This window comes from Helianthus annuus, chromosome 6, assembly GCF_002127325.2.
Source record: "Helianthus annuus cultivar XRQ/B chromosome 6, HanXRQr2.0-SUNRISE, whole genome shotgun sequence".
NCBI classification, from domain to species: Eukaryota; Viridiplantae; Streptophyta; class Magnoliopsida; order Asterales; family Asteraceae; genus Helianthus; species Helianthus annuus.
The window spans coordinates 138,677,811-138,701,087 of record NC_035438.2 but is presented as its reverse complement, the minus strand read 5'-3'; the positions used below and the strand labels follow the sequence as shown (position 1 = coordinate 138,701,087).

Below are 23,277 nucleotides of genomic sequence, written 5' to 3'. Positions count from 1 at the left end.
CCTACCCCCCCCCCAAGCTAAAAACTAACCCCCAAAAAAACCTAAAAAAAAACTAAACCCCCCCCCCCCCCACCCCAAGCTAAAATGCTAAAAACTAAACCCCCAAAAACCTAAAAAAATCTAAAAAAACCAAAAAAAAAAATCTAAAAGATTTTTTTTTTTTTATTTTTTATGCTCAAATCGCTACTTTTAGTGGCAAAAAAAAAATTTTTTTTTTTAGCTTCGAAAAGTAGCAATTTTTATATAAAAATATTAAAAAAAAAATTTTGTGTGTTTTTTAGCTATTTTTAGGCATTTTTTTTGTGTTCACATTGGTTCTCGCGGTTCTCACAATAAGAGGTGGTTCTCGCATGATCTTCTCCCTATATATATATATATATAGGAGGGTTCATTGGGGAACACTAAAAAAGTGGGGAACGAGGGAACACTCTTAAAAATTTATAACTAAAATGTTAAAAAAAAAAAATTCTAAATTTTTTTCGGCGCTTTTTCTTATAAATAAAAGTAGAAACATTTTTGATAAAAAAATCAAAAACTAAAAATATATAAAAAATGTTTAAAAAACAGTTATATCTTTTAGAATTAACTTAACATCTTAAAAATATTTTTTTATAAAAAAAATTTCAGCGCTTTTCTGTATAAAAAGGAGGAGAAATTAGTCGAATAGAAAAAAATTTCTAAAAAAAAAAACATTTTTTAGCCTTCTTTTAATTGTTTTTTTAATATTTTTAGTTTTTGATTTTTTTTATTAAAAATGCTTCTACAAGTATATACAAGGAGAAGCGTCGAAAAAGATGTTTAAAAAAATAATTTTTAACATGTTAAGTTAAATTTTTAAGAGTGTTCCCCGGTTCCCCACTTTTTTAGTGTTTCCCAACGAACCTCACACTATATATATATATATATGTATATATATATATATGTATATATATATGTATATATATATATATGTATGGGTCAGGTTAATGTAAAAATGGTACAGAACAAAGATAAACTATTGAAGATCAAACAACAATACAAGAAATAGAGGCAAAACGTGACGGAAATCTTATTGAACCAACCCAAAAAAAGATTACCCCCCAGTAAACCCTAGATTATTGTGAGATCTAATCAATACAAAGTACAACAATACACTGATGATCATCAACAGATGATCAACCACAAGAATACAACAATCTCTTAGTGATACAGATAAAAGATTGTAACAAGAACTCTAACAATCTTCAACAACCCTAACAACGACTACACAGAGAAAGAATGAAGAGTGTGTGAACAACTTTTTGGAGAGAATGACTGAACAAGCAGTCAAACTACCTTTTATATCACCGCACACACAAATTACACTTAGCACCCCAAAGAAAGCTCCAAGATGATCGCAGTCCCTAGATGTTTTCACAACAGCCCCTGAACATATGCAAATTGTACATTCAAGACCATAGTGTTAGAATAATAAATATCACACGATCAACATTAAAATGGACCTTTTCAACAATCTTAGGACACAATGAATGATAATCATATTTAGTGATACTTTTTAACATCCCCCCTCCATTCATTTGTCCTAAACAAATCTACTGACCCCAACTTTTTACAGAAATATTCATGTTGACTTATACTCAGACCTTTAGTAAGTATATCATCCAATTGACTCTCTGGGTCAAATTTTTTTTGTACACATAAAACCGATTGATACCTTTTCTCTCAAAAATATAAGTCAATCTCGAAATGCTTAGTCCTCTCATGAAAAACTTGGTTAGCAGCTATAGCAATAGCAACAGTACTATCACAAAACAACTTTATCGGTAATTTGCAATCAACTTTCAATTCTTTTAGCACATTAACAATCCAGACGAGTTCACAGGTTGCTGAATACATGGCCCTGTATTCAGCTTCCCATGTGGACCTCGAAACAGTACTCTGTTTCTTGCTTTTCCAAGACACCAGGTTTCCACCCAGAAAAACACAGAACCCAGTGACCGATTTTCTGGTCACTAAGCACTTAGCCCGATCTGAATCAACATAGCATGTTAACTCAGAATCACAACCCTTTTCAAACATAAGACCTTTACCCGGGCTAGACTTTAAATATCTTAATAACCTCAACGCAATTTTAAGATGTATTTCTAGTGGAGAATGCATAAATTGACTCAAATATTGGACAGCATAACTAATATCAGGACGAGTCAAGGACAAGTAAATCAGTTTCCCTATTAACTTTTGATAGCTAGTAATATCTTTTAGACTTTCTTTACAAGTACTGGGTCTAGCATTCACAACATGACTTAATTCAACAGGGGTATAAATAGGTTTACAAGCTAAGTACCCAAATTCGCTCAACAATTCAAGGCAGGACTTTCTTTGGTTTAAACAAATTCCAGACTTGTCATATATAACTTCTAAACCTAAAAAATACTTTAAAATGCCTAAGTCTTTAATTTGAAATGTATTACTAAGCAGAGTTTTTATTTTTGCAATCTCAGTTTCATCTTTTCCTGTGACAATTATATCATCCGCATAAACTAATAACACAACGAACATGACACCATTAGAATATGTAAACAAAGAATGGTCACAAGCACTTTGAACAAAACCAACACGAAGTAACACATTTGTAAGCTTTTCATTCCACTTCCTAGGGGCTTGTTTTAAACCATACAATGATTTAACAAGTTTACACACTTTATTTTCATTTTCATTATAATAATCCTCAGGAAGTGTCATATATACATCCTCAAAATTGATCCATACAAAAAAGCATTATTCACATCTAATTGAAATAAAGTGAAACTGTTTAGTACAGCAAGACTTAAAACACATCGAACAGTTACCATTTCACAACTGGTGAGAATGTCTCACCAAAGTCTATACCTTCTCGTTGATTATACCCCTTGGCAAGCAAACGAGCTTTGTATCTTTCGACCTCACCATTGGATTTATACTGTATTTTATAAATCCATTTGCAACCTATAGGTTGTCTACCTACATGTAAATCTACAAGATCCCATATTTTATTCCTAAGCAATGCTTCCATCTCTAGATTAATTGCTTCTACCCATTTAGGATCAGTAACAGCCTCACTAAAACTACTAGGCTCAACAGACTTATTCAGATTAGACACAAAGCACTTATTTTCATATGACAAGCAGGCATAATTCACATACTTTTGTATCCCATACTTAACTTTATTATCTAACACAAAATCATCAAACTTTTTAGGAACAGACGTAACTCTAGAAGACGTTCTAACAGTTTGATTATTTCCCTCAGATGGGACAGTCTCAACATTTGAGGTTCATGTGTCCTCTGCCACGCCAGATCCACCTCTACTACTATCCTCTACCCTAGATTCAGTGTGTTGAGTTTCATCAACACTACTAGTGGTGGTAGATGTAAAGGGGACTGGCTGCTGATCATCACAAGATACCTCGCGAGAATCAGTATTCCTCTCTTCATCATCGGGAGTGACAGGAACAGTGGATGAAGACATTTCAATACTATCAAAAAAATTTAAATGATTCAGTTTATTAAACACAATTTCATCTTGGTTATTCACTTGTTCATACTTAAAAGGAAACACCGTTTCAAAAAACTTTACATCCCTAGAGTAAAACTCCCTTTTTTTATCCAAACTCCACAACTTATAACCCTTTTTAACATTAGAATAACCAATCAAAACACACTTTTCAACACAGAAAGAAAACTTATCAGAATCATCTAAGATAGTACTGAAACATAAACAACCAAAGTTCCTAACATGCATTAAAGAGGGTTTAAAATAAACATCAACTCATACGGACTTTTTCCTAACAACACAGACAACGGTAACATGTTAATCAGATATATAGCAGTTAAGATACAGTCAGACCAAAAACGAAGAGGTAGACCACCCTAAAACATAAGAGCCCTAGCCATGTTTAAGAGATGCCTATGTTTTCTTTCAACCACGTCATTTTGTTGTGGCGTATAAGCACAAGTAGTTTGATGAATTATACCCTTGTTTTTACAAAATAAACTCATTTGGTTGTTAACAAACTCAGTCCTGTTATCACTTCGAAACATCTTTATTCTTTTACTGAATTGAGTTAACACTAACTCATAAAAAATTTGAATGTTTTCAAAAACTTCTGTCTTATTTTTTTAATAAATAACACCAAACAGATCTCGAGTAGTCATCAACCACAGTTAAAAAATACTTATAACCATCTCTACTTGTCACCTATACGGATCCCAAACATCCAAGTGAATTAACTCACCAACATATTTAGTTTTATGCTCACTTAATGGAAAAGGTTCTCTAACTTGTTTAGACTTGTGACAGACATCACAAGGATGATTAACAACTTTATTAACACCTAAGTCATCTTTTAACACAGATAGAACTTGGTTTGCAGGGTGACCTAACCTACTGTGCCAAAGATTACTATTACTTAAACTATTAAAACAAAAATTAACAATATTACCACTTTTGTTAACAAAATACAGATCGTTGTCCTGGTTACCAGTCACCAGGACTTTCTTTGACTTCGAATCCTGTAAAGAACATGTATTCTCATTAAATATAACAGTGATTTGATTATCTTTAGTCAATTTGAACACAGACAATAGGTTAACACCATAATCAGGAACAAAGAAAACATCATTTAAAATAACCCCGTCAGCTAACTTAATGTTACCAATTTTAGACACTTTGGCACTAGTCCCATTTGGGTGAGAGACCTTTAGATCAAACTCAGAAACATCTATACTGTTAAACATATCTTTGTCCGTATTAACTATGTTTTGATTTGCACTAGAATCAACAATCCAGTTATATTCAAATACAAAATTTATACTACTGGAACAACAAACAAAACCACCATTAACATTATACACACAATTAGACTTACCTCCCATATTGGAACTCTGAGGATCAGACCCGGTTTTCTCACTCGCAAGACTTAACAGTTTAGCAATCTGCTCAAAAGAGAAAGGAGACATAGAAGAACCAGAAGACAAATTTGACTTACTATTATTTGATACATTTTTCCCAACCTAACCAACCCTTTTTTTAAAACCTGGAGAATATCCTACCAATTCATAACATCTGTCAACTGTGTGACCTAGCATGTTGCAGTTAGTGCATTTAAGATTAGGGTTAGGTCCTCTAAATGGTTTTTTCTTTAAATCATACTGCTGGTTTGACTTAGAAACAAACGAAACACTTTGACTTTTAGAACTACCACTAGCGTTTCTATGAGACTCCTCTCTAGACACAATCGAGAAAGCAACTTTAATAGAGGGAAACGGTTCTCTTGTTAATAAATTTGTTCTTATAGGCTGGTATACATCATCCAAACCCATAAGAAACTGCATTAGCTTGATAAGAGTTGAAAAATCATTATATTCCTTTGCAGCATTACAAGAACATGTGGGTAACTGAACCATAGCATCAAACTGTTTCCACATGGTATTCAGTTTATGATAATACTCAGAGACAGAGCTCCCATTTTGAGAGATACAACTAATTTTTTTATACAAACCATAAACAATAGAACCGTCTACCTTATCATAAGTTTCTTTCAAATCTAACCAAACCTCATATGCAAGTTTAGAGAACACTTGGCCTAAATATAACTCCTCAGAAACAGAATTTAGTAACCAAGTCAACACAACCGAATTGACTACTTAGAACAGGATCATGTGGATTTTTTACATTTACCATCTATGAAACCAAATTTATTTTTAGCTTCTAAAGCTAATTTCATAGCACTAGACCAAACCCTATAGTTTTCTGTACCTTTTAGTTTTATACTAACTATAGTTAATGAACTAGAATCACTCGAATGTAAATAGAGAGGATCACATATATCCAGTTTACTAAGTAAGGTCTGTGAGGTGCCTTCACCATCACCCATGATAACAATGCACAAACAATACACAAACCAAATAACAAATCAACAGACAACACAAAAGAAGATACAACCAGAAGACAATAAACAAGGGTGAAGCTGAGTCAGGGACCAGATTCCAGGTTCGTCAGTCAAAGGTGCCTAGACAAACCTTTACCCAGGAGCTACTACAATACCTAAATGATCTAATACACGAAACAAGACAAGAAGAACAGAGAACACCGCAACAAAAAACAACAAGTAACACAGAATAGACAGCCACAGATAATAACCAGAATCAACAATAACAACAATAAGAAATGTCGGGCCTCACTACCCCGACTTCAACTAATCAACAACAGAAAAGAAAAAGAGGGGATAGGAATGATCTTACAACGGGTGCAAATATCTTCAACAAATACCAGATCTGAAGTTTTCAAGACCTACAAGATCTGATATAGACAACCAACAATAACACTTCCGGTTAGTTTGCCCTGAAACTTCTAGGGTTTCAGAGACTAACGCAGAAGTCAGATCGGAGAAGAAATCAGAAGTTAACAAACCCTAATTTAGGGTTTCGTCCGGCAACAATCACCAGTTTCTGAGAATAACAAATCTGAGAAGATCAGCCACCAATCACCAGTTTCCGAGAACAGAAACCCTAAGAAGAAACAACAAACAATCAGAAATTATACAACGGATAACCCAAGAAATCAAAAACCAGGAGCTAACAAGCTCTGATACCATGTAAAAATGGTACAGGACAAAGATAAACTACTGAAGATCAAACAACAACACAAGAAATAGCGGCAAAATGTGACGAAAATCTTATTAAACCAACCCAAAAAAGATTACCCCCCAGTAAACCCTAGATCTCACAATAGTGAGATCTAATCAATACAAAGTACAACAATACACTGATGATCATCAACGGATGATCAACCACAAGAATACAGCAATCTCTCACTGATACAGATGAGAGATTGTAACAAGAACTCTAACAATCTTTAACAACCCTAACAACGATTACACAGAGAAAGAAGAAAGAGTGTGTGAACAAATTTTTGGGGAGAATGACTGAACAAGCAGTAAAACTACCTTTTATATCACCTCACACACAAATTACACTTAGCACCCCAAAGAAAGCTCCAAGATGATCGCAGTCCCTAGATACTTTCACAACAGCCCCTAAACATATGCAAACTGTACATTCAAGAACATAGTGTTAGAATAATAAATATCACATGATCAACATTAAAATGGACCTTTTCAACAATCTTAGGACACAATGAATGATAATCATATTTAGTGATACTTTTTAACATTTAACGTACAATGACTCTTATCGTATAATATGTACGCGATTATCTCAGTCGTACGATCTGGTGCGAATTCACTATTGAACAGATTTGTGCTGAAAAACCAACATGCGAAATTGCTTTATATACCAACATGCGATTTCATCATATTTACCAACATACGAAATTGCTTAAAAAACCAACATGCGATTTCATCAAAAATACTAACATGCGATTTCACAATATCGTACGAGCGTACAATAAGCCCTAATTGTACGTTACACTTTATATATATATATATAGGATTAGGTTCATTTGTGAACAACTTCTTAAGAGTGAACTGAGTTAACTAATCGTGTCCCTTGAATCCTTGATCATTTTTTAGATTAAAAGGGTAAGATTGACATTTGCCAAGTATGTTTAATTAAAATCCCTTAATTTTATCATCTCTTAACTCTCTCTCTCTCATTTTTAATTATTTACCCATTATTTTAATTATAAGATATTGAAGGGCTAATGTTTTTTTTAAATAAACTCTTATATTCTTTTTAAAATTAAATATCAAACCTAATTAAATTATGTTTTTTAACATATGTGTATACAAGACTTATACACTTGTGTATTATTACATCTCGTTCCCACACGCCGGTATAAACCAGATTTATACACCTGTGTATAATATAAGTACATATGTGTGTTTAGGTCCGTATATACCATACATATACACCTGTGTATTATTTAAGTACATAGTGTATATAGGTGGGTATATACCAGACTTGTACACTTGTGTATTATTATATATTATTTTCACTATGCATCTTTTTATCAAATATTGATCTAATACATGTATGTATAGAGAATGTAATTAAATATTTTTAATCGTGCTCTAGATAGAACAATATTTGATAATGTTTGTATTTTTTTAATTTATCAAATATTAAGTTAAGTAATTTGTGAGAAAAAAAAGTATAGAAAATATAATTAAATATTCTTTTAATTGGAAAGAGAAATCAGGAGAGAGAATAAAACCAATTAGTTAAATGAAGAGAGAAAAATACAGTTATACCCTTGTGTTTATTAAAATACATGTAAGTTACAAAAGATAATTACAATCTTGCAGCTAAAGAAAAAATTTAGATCTACAAAATCAATGGTCAAGATAAGTTCATTTTGTTTACAAATATATCATTGTTCACTCATGAACCTTACCTTATATATATATATATATATATATATATATATATGGAGCGGTTAACATACATTACGAGTAATCGTACTTCACGTACGCGACAATACTGACCGTCAGATCAACTTATCACGCATGGATAATTAATCACACATGTGATCAATTTAACGTGCGTGATTATATACAAGTCTGCGTGATTATATACAAAGTTCCTGCATGCGTAATTAGGTTTTTTAAGTTTATAACGTGTGTGATTTTCAAATGAACGTGCGTAATTTGGTCGCGTACGTTATGTACGTTAAGCCGTGAAGTACATTATACTTTCTCTCTCTCTCTCTCTCTCTATATATATATATATATGAGAAAGATCATTTACGAATCACCCTTTATTGCGAGAACCGCGAGAACCAATGTGAAAACAACCAAAAATACATAAAAAAAAAGCTAAAAAAACACACAAAATTTTTTTTATTTTTTTAATATTTTTTATTGAAAAATCGTTGGTTTTCGTTATTAAAAAAAAATTGGCTACTAAAAGTAGCGATTTAGACAAAAAAATATTAATAAAATTGTGTGTTTTTTATATTTTTTTTAGGTTTTTGGGGGTTTAGTTTTTAGCATTTAGCTTGGGTGGGGGGGGGGGCTTATATATATAAAAAAAACTTTTTTTTCAAAATTAAAAAAAAAAAAAAAACTTGTATTGCACATGTGCATTATATGTGTACTACACATGTGCATTATTGCAATGTGCACTACAAATTTTTTTTTAAGTTTATATATATATATATATATATATATATATATATATATAAAGTAGCGAAAATTTATAAAAAAGGGTAACCTATGTGTTATTTAGCGAAAAAAATGTTGTTACACACTAAAAAATATTTTTTAACGTATTTGAAAAATGCTTGACGTTTTGGAATTATTTTTCTTTTGGCATTCCACACTAAAAAATATGTATATTACATGGCCTAAAATTGTTAGAAAATAATGGTTTGGTACATAGGGGTTTTCATGGTGTACTCAACTTAAGTGGGGTTTCAATACACCCACTCCCCGCGCACACACTAGAGGGAACCCTACGTGATATGGCGCGAAACACAGAACTGGTAATCATGTAACATGATAATTTTTAATAATTAAAAAAGACTATAGCAATACTATACTCAAATTAAAGAGAATAAAATGTTTGTTTTTATTGTATAGATTTTTTTTTAATATTAACGTATAAAAAAGTTATAACCATTTAAAAATCATGCAAGAAGTTAGTTTCAAGGTTAATAATATGTTTAGCCTATTATTTTATTATATCCAAATCCATTTTCATCATGAAAATGCTTGTCATTTTACTTTCTGTTGAAAATCATATGTTTGTACCAGGTGAACGAGCGCTCATGATGCGCTCGGGTTCGACTAGCTAAAGCATGAATCGAATCAAGTCGAGCCTAAATAAAACAAAGTCTCTAAAAATAAGCATATTTAAGACCATAGTTTATACTCTTTATGTTTAACGCATTAAGTTTATATTACATGATAGTACCAATAATGATACAGTTACTGAATAGTATATACTATGTGGGAAAAGTTTAAATACATAATCTTCTAAAAATAAAAATCGTGGATTTGATATCAAACGAACTCCGATTGAGCTCATTTTAGAAGTATTGGAACCGTTTCGTCAAACTCTACGATTTTAGATTTTAGGTTTTTGCTTTTGGATTTTTACCTTGTAGATTTTATTTTATTTTATTTTATTTGTTTAGAGCATTGTCATTTTATTTGGCATTATGTCTTTTTTTATTTGCGTCATTGTGTCTTTTGGGCGATTCATTGTCTTTTTTCCTTGGTATTGTGTTATATGTTGTGTCTTTGTACACTTCCTAGATTTAATCCTTCGTCTTTTCCTGTCTACCAAGCACAAAATAATGATTCATTCCATTCTCGTATAGTAACCAAACAAGACCATGGAATGGTAATGATCCATTTCATTCATTTGTTCATTCCATTCCATCGTCCATTCAATTACCCCATAACAAACAGTGTTCATTTCACATAATGAAATGGAATCCGAATGAAATTGGAATGTAGATTCAAATCCTTATTTTGTTTGTTTCAACAAAGGAAGGAATGAAAATTAAGAAGCTAATTCTAACATTGGGTTGTATAGAATTAAGGAGCTTGGGCCATATGAAAAAACCGGTCCAGCCCAGAACCAAGGTAGAACTAGGACAACACTTGGAACTAAACCAAATTCCAGTTTAACCCTTGGTTTTAAAAAGGGCGCCTGCGGCACGAAGCGCCCTAAGTCGCAAGCCTCAACGTCGCAGGCTACGAAAGGCGCAAGATACCCGAAGCACACCTGAGACGCGCTTTTTTGGCAAGAAAACCAGAGGCGCGCACCTCACCTATTTATCGGATTTTTGTGCAGCAAACTGTCTTACAATAGGTCTTTTGGCTTGTCCATGTAGGTAAAATCATATATAAAACCTTATTGGGCCAGGATCATTTCAGAACCATAAATATTTGCAGAACTCGCAGAACTCCTAATAAACAATGTTTTTATTTATATATTTTTACGTTTAGGATAATTTTATCATTTATTATGTGTATTTTTACGATTACATACATGTTAAGAGTAATTTTATCATTTTTTATATGTGATTTTATAATCACAAATATGTAAACTAGTTTTTTTACATATATGTAATTAGTTATGACACATATATATAATTTTGGCAATTAAACATATATAAACTACTTTTAACATGTATGTAATCAAAGAAATACATATAATAGATGATAAAAAGATCCTAAATACAAAAACTTATATATAAAATGATTGTTTATTAGGAATTCTGAAAGTTCTGTAGTTATTTAAAGTTCTGAAATGAACTCAACCCAAACCTTATTTATATAAAAATCTAATCACCCTGCGCCTCGGGTACGAAAAGCTTGCCGCTTTTGCTTGCGCTTCGCACCTCGGTTTTAGACCTCATCGCTTTTGTTCGCGTCACGCTTTTTAAAACCAAGGTTTAACCCAACACCATTGACTGGATCTCGAGTGCATTTCAACCCCTCCGACCAAACAATATACAACTCACCTTACAAAAGGTACGGTTCTTATGACAACATTGTTCCAAATCTGTGTTTCAGTTATGTTAAAAGAATCACACTATAAAAAGCCTGTACATGAAACATACTCTTCATAACATCACATTTACATACAAAGTCGAACGAAATTTTATGAAACCAAACCGCACGAATCAAACAAATCCAGGTAGTGAGCATACCAGTAACAATGACTGGATTGAAACCCTCAGATAACTTAACAGGAAAATAAAATGATCAATACGGACCTATGCCATCAGCGTGTTACAAGAAACGGGTGCTGGCAAACTCCACATTCTATTGTCTCGGATCCCGAGCTGGGAACTTGAACCTGCAAATAATAACGGCAGCTTCAATACAGATACAAATGGGTTTCGCCTTTATTTCTAACAAGTCAAATGAGTTTAAAAGATTTAGAGTGAAGTACACAGATGGTCCCTGTGGTTAACCAAAATTTTGAATTTGGTCCCTAGCTTTTGAAAAGTACACGGATGGTCCCTGTGGTTTACATTTTGTAACGTATTTAGTACTAATCTAATAAATCTAAAGGTTTTAACATGTCCAAGTTAGGGGCTAAATGCGTTACAAAGTACAAACCACAGGGACCATCCATGTACTTTTGGAAAAAGTTGGGGACTACATGTGTTACAAAGAGCAACCACAGGGACCATCCGTGTACTTTTGGAAATCTAGAGACCAAATCCAAAATTTTGGGCAACAATAGGGACCATCCGTGTACTTTACTCAAAGCTTTTAACAAAAAAAACAGTACGGGTCAAATGGGTTGAAAGTCATTCAAAGTCTACTCAAATGCATAAAACCTCCTAAATCGCTTTATCAAAATATAATTTTTTAACACATTAACTATATAAAAACGAACAAAATGAATAAAACAAAACAATTTGTGGGTCGGCCGCCAAACCCAACCTGAGCACTTTTGACATGAACAAAAAGATTCCCCTTGTTGACCTAAACCCATCTCGACTCGTTAGCTAATACCTAACCCGCCCGACCGGTTCATATGGCACTTGTAGCACCTGTAACCTTAACTAGAACTTTAAAGAACCCAGGAACATGATTTTGAACCTGCAAATGAACGGTACAAGTGGGACAGGCAACTTCTTTCATCCGTCTACTAGACCCTTCAGACCTGGAACCTGTTGAGTAAAATGTTAATTTTTGAACCGTAAAAACGTATAATTCTTCTTTATTTACTGTAATTTATTTCAGCTGATAATACTTGCACTACAAGATATTACGCTTCCATATAAGTTTATCAACTTATAATTACACTCAAGAGTAAAATGCACGGATAGTCCCTGTGGTTTGGTTAAATTTCACCTTTAGTCCCCAACTTTTCAAAATTACACTCTTAGTCCCTGTGGTTTGACAAGTTGTTACTCGGATAGTCCCCAAAGCGGATGGAAGTTAGTTTTTCTGGTTAAGTGGGTGTGAAATCACAAGAACTATCCGAGTAACAACTTGTCAAACCACAGGGACTATCCGAGTAACCTTCATCCGCTTTGAGGACTATCCAAGTAACTGTAAGGTGGTAAAAGACTCGATGCTTTATTGATTCAATAAGATTACATTATATAGAGAATATGTGAAACCCTAGAAACCTAAGCTGGGCCCGTGGGCTCACACTAATAACAATAATAATATGGTCTAATAGTAACAACTTGTCAAACCACAGGGACTAAGAGTGTAATTCTGAAAAGTTGGGGACTAAAGGTGAAATTTAACCAAACCACAGGGACTATCCGTGCATTTTACTCTTACACTCAAAATACACAAGATAGTGCCGCTATACCTTCGTTACTCTCCATTTTAATCGTTAGTATAATTATAACATCAACAAATATAGGGCTATTTGTACGGAAGAAAACGACAAAAAAGGCAAGATTCATAAATATACTACTTGAACGATACAATATGTAGTGGTAGATCATTAACTATACCTGATGATGATTTGTGATTTCTTTCCAACTCCTGTATTTAAAAAAAAAAAAAAATCAGATTTACTTAGCAAAGCCCACTAGTATTAGTATAATTAAGAAAAACCCAAAAATGGGGAAGTTTACTTGGTATTACTTTTGAACTTTCGGTATTGTGTTTGAATCTTTAGTACTTTTGGTCACAATTAGTTGATTTTAAATGATAATTACAATACTTATTTTATTATACCTCGGGAATAGTTTAATTTTCAATGCATGCTTGGTTTTAAATTGCGTGATGCGCTCTGATGCGTTTGGTCCAAAAATCTGATGCGTGATGCGCGATGCAAGCGCATCACGTATGTGACGAGTGCTCTTTATATAAAATATTAAAAAAAATGTTTATACATAAAAACTTATAAAAACATGCCAAAAGTAAAACAAAGAGTAAATTGCTATTTTAGTCCCTGAGTTTTTGTCCAAATTGCCATTTTAGTCCAAATAGTTTTTTTTTCTCCTCTGGGTCCCTGACTTATCCTTTTTCTTGCCACTTTGATCACATTGCCTAACTTAGTCTAAAAACCAGGTTATAATCAGGGGTATTTTTGGCATTAAATTATTATGAGGTTTATAAATTATGTTGTAAACTACCCCTGCTATCACTACTTAACAGTTATTCCAAAAATACCCCTGGTTATAACCAGATTTTTAGATTGAGTTAGGCAATTTGATCCAAATGGCAAGAAAATAGAAAAGTCGGAGACCTAGAGGAGAAAAAAAAAACTATTTGGACTAAAATGGCAATTTGGACCAAAACTCAGGGACTAAAATGGCAATTTACTCTAAAACAAATGACGTAACAAGAAGATAAGAGTTGTGCTTTTTGGTTCAAATCAAGCATACTAAAATATTAATTATTGAAAAAACCGAACCCAGTTCATAAAATCTGGAAAAAAAAAACATAAGAAACAATGTTGGGTGCATCGGAGTGCATTATGCGATGAGCGCATTATGCGAAATACGCGCAATATTCTTGCATCACGTAAATACAACGCATCAGATGTGGCGATGCGCTCTCATCAGTGCATCGGGCGCATCAAGCATTTAAATCCAGGATGATATATAAATTTTTTTCCTCTATGTTCGCTTTTTTCATTCAGGTTTTTTTGCACCTAATCGCCTTTGACACATAGATTCTAGATAAACTGTTTCATTAATTAACTCAGAAAGAGGTCATAAATAAACACTAAACAAAGTATAAGGATAGACGGTAGACCATAATATTTATGGCTTAAATTGACCTGTTGAAGTTTCTTTGCAAGATCTTCATGACTCTGCAATCCTGATGATCTGCTTGCAGCCGCTTCCTTCGCACTGCTCAACCGATGAGTAACCTCAATCTGGAAATAAAAAGAAAAAAAAAATCAAAAAATGGAGTTTATATAATACTTTCATGAAATAGTATAACCAGAGAAATTAAAACTTGTTATTTAGTTATATATATACTCTTTAGGCCTATAAACGAACCGAACGTTCATGAACTGTTTGTGAACCTGTTCAGCAGGAAGTTCGTTTATGTTCGTTTAATTAAACGAACGAACATGAACACACGTTTTTTCTGTTCATTTATATTCGTGAACGCCCATTTATGTTTGTTTATAAACATTTGTTTATGTCCGTTCGTCTATGTTTGTTCGTTTCAATTTAAATACATTACTAGTTATATTAATATAAATATTAAACATAAAAGGAACTTGCTAACTACTTATATAAGTATAACTAATTGGTAATTGTCTTTCTATTAATAAAAGAGTAAATTACAAAAATCGTCCTTTATGTATGTCACTTATTGCAAACTGTGTCCTTTATCTTCAATAATTACAGAAAACGTACTCGATGTTTGCAAACTCTTGCAAGTTATGTCCTTTAGCCCTAACTCAGTTAATTTTTATGGTTAAATTTGACCAAATGGACCCCACATGAGGATATTTTTGTGTTTAAATCTAACCAAATGGACCCCACATGAGAGTAAAATGACCAAAAAACCCTCATGTGGGCTCCATTTGATCAAATTTAACCACAAAAAACTAACTGAGTTAGGGCTAAAGGACATAACTTGAAAGGGTTTGCAAACATCGAGTACGTTTTCTGTAATTATTGAAGATAAAGGACACAGTTTGCAATAAGTGACATACATAAAGGACGATTTTTGTAATTTACTCTTAATAAAAAAGGGGTTTTCAATGGAATTTATCATAATTAATCACTAATTTATATAAAAAATAACTTTATATTCGTTTATGTTTAGTCAATCATGTTCATTTGTGTTCAATTATGTTCAATTGTGTTGGTTATTGTTTGTTATATTATATTCATTTAAGTTTATTCGTTTATGTTCGCTTACGTTCATGAATTGTTCGTTTAGGTTTTAAACAAACATAAAACGAAAACGCCTATTTTTTCAATGAACGAACATGAACGAAAAAAAAATGTATTCAATTATATGTTCATGTTCGGGTTCGGTCAAAGTTAAATGAACAAACACAAACATGCCTCTGTTATTGTTCGTTCGTAAGCATACCATGCAACGGTCACAAACACGAACTTGGGGAGCATTTTCCTCAGATGTAAGGGCAATTCTTCCATGGGTGCACTTATCACAAAATATATCTCCACAATTCCGGCAGTGATGCTACATAATCGAAAAATAGCAAATAAAACCAATCAATGGAAAATCACAAAAAAAAAAAAAAAAAAAAAAAAAAAAAAAAAAATCTTTCAGAAATTAATGGCATAGATTCACCGACCTTTCTATTAAAAGCACTAAAGTCTGATCCACAACCAGTACACTTTGTAACAGCTTCATCAGGTACCTACAAGAATATGAAAATAAGCCACAGTGAAGATACGGAAACTGAAAACTACTAGCTTTACGCTTTGACAAAATTGAAGTAGGTTGCATATATATTGCTATCAATAGCATCGTTGGGACCCGTGAGATTTCAAGTAACATGTTCTCATGGTTAACAAAAAAAGGTTTAAAAAAAAGAGTTAATTACTGTTTTCGTCCCTGTGGTTTGTCAAAAATCACTATTTCAGTCCATTAGTTTAAAAATTGCGATTTCGGTCCCTGTGGTTTCACTTTCGTAACCATTTCAGTCCCTGTGGTTTCACTTTCGTAACCATAGGGACGAAAATCGTAATTTTTAAACTAATGGACTGAAATAGTGAGTTTTGACAAACCACAGGGACGAAAACAATAATTAACTCAAAAAAAAAAAAGAAAGAAATAGCAACTTGGCTAAACATCAATTGTAACAAAGTACCAAGTTTCAGTGTTCCAAATTTTTGCCACTTCTTAATTTTGTATTTTTGCCACATCAGCAACTAGAAATAATAAATTAAAGAGTAGAGTACTCGGATAGTCTTTGAAGTTTACCAGAATTTTGGATTTGGACCCTAGCTTTTTCCAAAAGTACATGTATGGTCCCTATGGTTTGCACCTTGTAACACATTTATCCTCAGCCAACAAATCTAAAGGTTTTAGCAGGTCCAAGTTGAGAACTAAATGTGTTACAAAGTGCCAACCACAGGAACCATACGCGTACTTTGGAAAAGGCCAGGGACTAAATGTGTTACAAAGTTAAAACCATAGGGACCATACGTGTACTTCACTCTAGATTAAACCTTGTGCAAAAACATTTAGTCTTGCAGAGCCAACAAATGGGTGCTCAACAAAAGAGTTAATTACATAGATAGTCCCTGTGATTTAGGCAAAATAACGGATTTGGGTACTAAAAAAAGTAACAGGTTTGGGTCTTAACTAGGGGTGTAAACGAGCTGGGCCGAGCCCGAGCTCGACGGGGCTCGAGCTCGAGCTCGGCTCGTTATGTTTTTATGAAGCTTGAGCTCAAGCTCGGCTCGATTCGAGCCTCCTAATTTGAGCTCGAGCTCGGCTCGACTCGACTCGGCTCAAGCTATATTAAGAACAACCTCAGACAAGCTAAAAACTTGACTCGAGCTCGCTTCAATGTCGCTTAAACGTGCCAAAGATCGACTCGAGCTCAGCTCGCCAATGTTATCATCATTATTATATTATATAATTATTATATTATATAAAAAGTAAATAAATTTTTGTTTGGGCTCGTTTAGGCTCGCGAGCCTAAACGAGCTTTGTATTTCAGGCTCGAGCTCGGTCTCGAGCTTGTTAAAGCTCGGCTCGTTCGAGCTTTTAACCGAGCCGATAACGAGTAGCTCTCGAGCCTTTGGGCTTGTTTATACCCCTAGTCTTAACTTTCGGTTTTGTAACAAGTTTCAGTATTAACACTAACTAAGTTAAATATCTTTGAGTGTGTATATATATATGTATACACATGCATACATAAATGAACCTTGATTAGAAAACAGTCCCTTAAATTCATAAAGGGTATTTTGGTCATTTTAATCTAATTTAACATAAAATTTAACGTCTGTTAGTGTTAACACCTAAACTCGTTACAAAACTAAAAGTTAATACCCAAACCTGTTGCTTTTTTTTTTGCTTAGTACCCAAACCCGTTATTTTACCTAAACCACCAGGACTATCTGTGTAATTAACTCTCAAAAAAAATACACGAAATATCCTCTAAATAAATAATCATTTAAAACAAAAGGTGAAAGAAAATACACAAAGTTGCTACAAGTTTACCCAATGATCTTTCTCCTCGTTTGCGGGCTTAATTATGTTCATCCAGTCACCCAACCCTTTTTTCTTTTCAGTTGACTGTTCGGTAAATTTAACAGGATCAACGGGCCTGCTACTTCCACCCATTTCCTTAACCTGCCAATTCCCCAAAGCAATAAAACAAATACATGAAAACGCCGCCGACAATGAAGTTTTCGATTTGAAATTTCTAACCTGAAAGGTTGCAGCGGTTACTGTGTCCAACAATGTGTTTGTAGTGTAACTGTTGGATTGCAGCCTTATACGTCTTGGCTCGATGTCTACATAACTCTTGGACCAAAACACCAAGGTTGATGAATCATATTTCTACACAATACATGAAAAATAGATGAATAATAGAAGGTAGAAAAAACAGAAGAATAAATAATGAGGAAAAAAAAAAAAAAACATACTTCACATCTCGTTACGGTGTCAAGAGGATATATTCTCAACGTCCGACTCGTAGAGGGATCAAGCATTCGAATTCCATCCAATCCAATCTGAGGGGATAGCATAAAGCCATGTTAAAATGTAAAAACAAGAAAAGAAAAAGATTGGCATATACCCTGAGAAACAAGTGTAAGAATGCAAAAATCACATACAAACATTAAATTATATAAAGATCACATCACCTTTCGTGTTTTAATGTTCATTGTAAAATATTATAAAGGCAAATTGGAAATAATAATCTCATCTAACTCAATTTGGCCGATAATAATCCCAAGTCAGATATTGGCCGATAATAATCCGCACTGGTCAATTTTTTTTTGTAAAATAGTCCGCCGTTAAAATAGCTTAACGGAGTTAAGTTTCCGAATTACAAACCGATGTTTTAGGGCTTTTGATCAGAACGAGGATACGAGTCGATTGATGTAAAACTTACCTCGAAATACTGCCCCAACCCACGAAAACGGTGCTTCAATTCGGGTGTTTAAACTTCCAATTAACAAAAATCAAGCCATTTCGAGGTAAGTTTTACATCAATCGACTCATATCCTCGTTCTGATCAAAAGTCCTAAAACATCGGTTTGTAATTCGGAAAAAAACTTAACTCCGTCAAGCTATTTTAACGGTGGACTATCTTACAAAAAAATTGACCAGTTCGGATTATTATCGGCCAATAACTGACTTGGGATTATTATCAGGCAACTTGGGATTATTTATTTCCAATTCGCCTATTATAAAAGGTGAGAATACTGTTTCATTAACTCAGACTAGATGTACCAATGTGACGACTTGCATTAACTACACGTGTGAGTTTTTCCCGACTCATGCTATACGAACTATAATCATCAAGCGCATTGTATGGTGGCACATGGATAAAATAACAACTCTTGAATGAAACAAATTCACAACATCTCAAATAAAAGATCTCAAGAAATAATTTTGTGCTCCAGCCTCCAGATTTAGTTGGTCCTGATGCATTTTTGCACACGCCTAGTGTAAAATAATAGTTGTAAACTTGTTACTTAACAAATTACCAAAGAATAACACTGAGAACAACGAGATCGTAGTAGTGAATAATAATATGTATTAGTAGATAACGGCTGATTACAGATGAAATAATACAAAACTAGGTTTTTGCAGACGCTGAATTGTAGTAACTAGTATCAATTCTTTTCTCCGTCTTACAGCATCAATAAAACAGAGAAAGATATAGAGCAGTAGAGCACAGCAACAATTATAAAAAGAAAAGATACGACACCACAGCAGCATTCATGGCTTTTTAACCATCGCAGCAGAAGACCATTGTGGTGGCCGGTTGACAGCAGCATATCAAGAAAGAGAATGATGAACACAAGCTATGCAGTTAATATCGGTGATATATCGGTCCCTTAGTAAAATATCGGTGTCAAATACATCGGTACCGATATTATCGGCGATATTGACCGATATATCACCTATATTTGACCTATATAACCGATATATCCCTGATATATCAATGAATTATTGGTGTTAAATTGCTATATATATAAATTCTGCATTATATTAAAATTACCGATATCCCACCGAGATAACCTATATTTCAAATATCGGTCCTTTACCGATATCCGATATTTTACCGCATTAACTGCATAGAACACAAGTGCATGTAGTACTGAGGTTTCTATTTTTTTTACTTAATTTCACAATTTATCATGTTGAACAAAGAATCATAACAGGCTTTTAACATGTAGTTCACAAATAGCTTGTGTTTCTCTTTCACAGCTTAATTGATACTTTGACCGCCTAACTTAGTAGCTTATACAATTCTAACGCTCACTTAAGTACACCGCATGCTAACGCTCAATCATATAAAGTCTTGCGACCAATTTTATGTAAACCACCCTTTCCTAAACATGAACCGCTTAACAAACCGTACCTAACAGACAAAGAAACACCACGAGGTTCCTAACAGACAAAGAAACATGAACCTCTTAACAAACCCAAACCGTACCTGACAAAGAACATCCATGGTACTCTGACCCCCACTTTCAGCCAACAACTTAACCCTAAACTTCTGTACCCCACCCTTCACATCCTCCGTCGTCTCCACCTTCGGCACCGCCTTAACAATCTTGGGTGACCCCGAGTCCTTACCCTTACCACCCGGTAACCCAATCGGCCGTCCGAAGTCATCAAACAGCACCTGCTCCTTCCATGTAGACGACTTGGCACCAGTCCCCCTAGCACCATATGGCTCAACCTTCCCCCTTGATAAGCATACACACCCTCACCATATCCACCATCACCACTGGAATCCGGCCGCTTCCCATAATAATCAACTCCCCCTAGATCCCGGCCATAGCTGCCACCATAACCAGACTCATATACCTGACTCGTAGGCTGACTCGGAATAATATTATTATTATTATAGGGAGAGGATGAGTAGGGGAAAGTTGAGGAGTGGTTCAATTGGATGGGATTGGAGGGCGGAGGGGGATAACTGGGAGCGGTTTGGGGTTGATGGTAAGGTGGATTGTAGGGTGGTTGAGATTGATAATCGAATTGGGGATTGGGGTTTGGAGGGGGAGGAGCGTATGAGGGAGGGTAGTAATCGGAGGAAGGAGGGGCGGAGGCGTAATTGAAGGGTGCGGGGTGGAGATCGGTGGTGGAGGGGGGATTGGGGAGTGGGTTTTGAGGGTAGGTATAATATGGAGTGGTGGAGGTGTAATCGCCTTGTTGCATGGTGGTGATGGTGGTGGATTGATTGATCGGTGAGTTGTGAGAAGACTCTGGGTTGGGTTTTCTTGAAGAGGTTGACGACGACCGATTGCACGAAATTTTAGGATTAAAAGAAAATGAATAAATACTAGTATTAATTAATTAATTAAGGGTGTTGTTAAATATACCCAAAAGTCAATATTTCAGGAGAAAAGAATTATGAGTAGGAGAGAGAAAAGTGTTATCATTAATTATCTAAATCATTAATTATCTAATATTTCTATTTTATTTTTTAATTATTAATTACAATCATTAGTTTCTATTACCTAAAGTGTTGTCTTTTCTTTGTAACCAGCATATTAAACTTTTATAATATTTCTATTAATAAGTTAATGAAGTGTATATTTTTTTATTCTTTAATAATTTATATTTTTTAACAACTCTAATATTTTTTTTAGTTTTCTTTTTCTTTTCCTATAAAATTAAATCATTATCTATTTCTGTATACTTATTTTACACCTTTTTCTTAAATAAGAATTGATCTTTTTTTAGTTCAAGACTAATCCAAGTTATTATTAATACTATGATTATTTTATTAACATTAAAATATAACTTACTAGTTACTAGGCACTGTAGTGCATCATGAGTTTCAAAAACAGTAAATCGAAACAGAAATGGGTTTCGATCTGTAATTTGTAAATAAAATTTTAGTTATATATTGTAATAATCTCTCGATCATTTATCTTATATAAATTCCCAGTAAATCATTAAATTATAATAACGTAACTTATATTTAAAAATTAAAAAGTATATTGATTGATTGGAAAAATATCAATCGTTAAAGAATTAAAAAAATAGATACTTGATTAATTTAATAGAAACATTATAAAGGTTTAATAGTAGTTAATTATCAACACTAACTAGGTTAGAACCTCGTGTATTACACGGGTTGAATAAATAAAATTTTATATACTAAATAAAAAACAATATATTTTAAAAAACCACATGTATTACACGTGTTGAGTAAATATAATTTTATATATTAAATAATAAAAAAGTTATATCTTTTAGAATCTTTTTTATTGTGCGGTTTGAATAAATGTAATTTTATAGTTATATTTAAATTAAATAATAATTATCTATAATTAAGGATGGTCTAGAATAATGACAAGTGTCCCTTTATTGGTTTCTTTTATTATATAGTATAGATTAAACTGACAAGCAAACCGGTAATATGTTGTGAGATTTTGAGCAATATATATGTATTTCGTCCATTAGTAATATATAAAATTGTAATGGTTAACTGTATATATGTATTTGTTTTTTGTTATACAAGACAAGTAGTAAAAACAAAATATAAAAAAGTAACAAAAGTATTATAAAATAAAATAACATAAAAAATATAATTTTTACTTTTGACTTTTGACTAATGGGTAGATTTATCCTTGTATTGGGTGTATTTATCACACCCCTTAATTAATTAACTATTAACTGTGTTTTTTTTTTTTTTTGAACGGTCAACGAATCCTCAAAAATGAGCTGTTAGCGAAATTCACCACATCGTGATACACTCGTCTCCAAACCGGGGAAAACCCTCACCTAGGGCCGAAGCCCGTGAACACTCTCGGCCGAAGGCACGACAGTGCGATGAGGTAAAACCCGCTCAGTTCAAGGATCGAATTAGTGACCTCCACCTATTCGCTTATCTTCCATCATCACCAGTTGCCGCAGAAAATAATGGGGAGGGCAGGAATCGAACTTGGTCCCTTAGAACACCAAGTCTCTTCCTTACCACTTCACCACCACCTCATTGGCTATTAATTAATAATTAATTAATTAACTAACTATCTATTAAATCTAAAACCTTGTGAATAGAACAACGTACACATGTCACTTCATGATTTGTTCTTTTTTCTCTCTTCCTCCTTTATTGATTGTGTTTAAATAGTTTTTGTATTCACTTTACAACATAAAATTGTCTTTGGTAAAGTGATTTGGTGTCTGGATGTATGCTGCTGAGATGCAAGTTCGA

The 23,277-nt window shown here is 33.5% G+C and overlaps 1 pseudogene; it reads right to left on the bottom strand.

The window, feature by feature from the left end:
- Nucleotides 1–11,488: 11,488 nt before the first annotated feature.
- LOC110865895 lies at nucleotides 11,489–21,365 on the bottom strand (annotated as a pseudogene).
- Nucleotides 21,366–23,277: the final 1,912 nt, after the last annotated feature.